Source organism: Sinocyclocheilus anshuiensis, unplaced genomic scaffold, assembly GCF_001515605.1.
Source record: "Sinocyclocheilus anshuiensis isolate Anshui unplaced genomic scaffold, SAMN03320099.WGS_v1.1 scaffold50, whole genome shotgun sequence".
Classification (NCBI taxonomy): domain Eukaryota; kingdom Metazoa; phylum Chordata; class Actinopteri; order Cypriniformes; family Cyprinidae; genus Sinocyclocheilus; species Sinocyclocheilus anshuiensis.
Window position 1 is genome coordinate 562776 of NW_015542382.1, and position 2189 is coordinate 564964.

The window sequence follows — 2189 nt, forward strand, 5'->3', positions numbered from 1 at the left end:
CTGACTCACAGACTGTAAGTACGTTTTTTATATTTAAAAAATTTACCACTGACGATTCAAACGCGAGTTTTTTGGACAGTGTAGAGTAACACTTGTTGTTTGTCATTTCTCCGATCACAAATGCAGACATGGTTTTATGTTATGCTCTGGCCGGACAGGGCATCACAGTATGGTAAGGGGCGTAACATTTCCGTCAAACGCTTGAGGTATTCGGCCAATCACAATGCACTGGATAGCTGGCCAATCAGAGCACACCTTTTTTTTTAGACCGATGAGCTTTGTAAAAATCGACGCGTTTCAGAAAGGCGGGGCATAGAGGAGAAACAATAATGTACAGTATGTGGAAAATAATGTGTTTTTTGAACCTTAAACCGCATAAGCACATTTCATTACACCAAATACACAAAATAATGTTCTTTTTAGCAGCATCATATGACCCCTTTAAACACATTTAATGTTACATTTGTTGGTTTTGTGTGGTAGGAGGTATTGAGTGTCTGTATATTTTGTGTGATGATGCATTTGTAATGAGGATTTGCATTTGACTTCAATTTAGCGGTTTTATTTTGGTAATACCAGTCACTCTCCCTGTACTGTTTTGTTGTGGTCGCACACCGGATGAGAAGTACAGTGCCTCGGTGCAACACGTATCGCACACCGTCAGTTCAAGACGGCAGTCCAAAACTTTTAATCTATTCCCAAAACAGTCGAAACTTAACTTCAAGAATAAGCAAGTGGTGTCAATGAGTTTACAGTTTGGGGATCGAAAAAAAACAGCAAACGGGATGAGAAATTGCAATCTCTAGCTCACTAAATTAATCACAAAATTTATTAGAGCCACAGAAAGACAAACGTTTTGCTGAAAAAATGCACAATACACAATCTTCCAGCCTAGGAAGAAGTCATTATATACATTAACAATGATTTGGGACAAATATAATGTATTTTAATGTAAAATTATGTGAGTGGTGCTCTGTGGCACGGCATGATTATGAACAGCGCCCGGAGTTGCAGCTGGGATCCGCGGACAGTCGCCGGTGTGCGAGCACTCATAGAAAACAATGTGTGCGAATATTAAAGACGTGGTGCGGCGTGATGCCGCGCTTCACTTGTCCTCCGGTGTGCGACCGCCTGAAATAGCCTCTTGTTTCAGAGGTGGAATTGTCAAATTGTCAAAGATGACTTTAGGCTGGTAGTTAGTTTGTTCTTTCCCCCCGACGAGGGTAGGGGGAGAGGGCCTAGGTTCTAGAGTCACGGTTCGCTACTGATATATGTATATATATATGTGTGTAATTCTGTCTAAATTGCATTTTTTCTTGTTTCAAGGATGTTTTGATATTTTTGCTGTAATATAGAAGAGAATAAAATAATTTTTGGCTATGTTTCCCACTGAGATCCCTTCTGAAACTTCTGAGACATGTTAAATTAATAGGGTATTTTTCTCAAGAGGAAAATCTGAGAAGACTTAATTTAGTTGTCTCTTCATTTAACTTGCCTCTAAAGTTTCCCTCCATTTAACCTCAATGTTGTCTAGAAGAAACTGAGCATTAAAGCAAGCTTCTTTCCTAAGGGTTATTCGTGGTCTGCGCAGTCTCGTGTCTGTTGGCTGTGAAGTCACAAGGTGAAGTAAAACTACTTCTTTGTGCACTCTCCTGTTTGAGCAGATTGAGTTATCTGGTTCTCCCAATCTCTGCAGGCTACAGTGCCTGTGGCAGGCCCTATTCTCTATGGCACGACGTCAGATATACTATGTGCTTGTTAGAGCCAGAGCGCCTCTGAATCTGCTGTGTGTGTGTGTGTGTGTGTGTGTGTGTGTGTGTGTTTGTGTGTGTGTGTGTATGCGTGTTATACCAGTAAGCCTCTGTTCTCAGAGCTAGCACTTGAATGTACAGTGTGACATTGTCTAGTTGAAGCTGACAGATTACACAATGTCTCTCTCTCACTCACTCTCTCACTTTCATCATTTTGTTCCAGACAGACAGCCATTTCCAGCATGTCTACAGTTGTCTTTTTCTCATTCCCCTCTTCTCTTTTTTAATTGAAGCCAGTGCTGTCTGGAGTGTCAGACAATGTGTGGAGCTTCCAAGAGCAGCGGTAAAAACCGAGGATGTCCATGGCATCTGCCGCCTCACACTCGGCCCACAGTGGAAATTCCTTATCCCTGCTCCAGTGTGTGTGTGTTTTAAGTC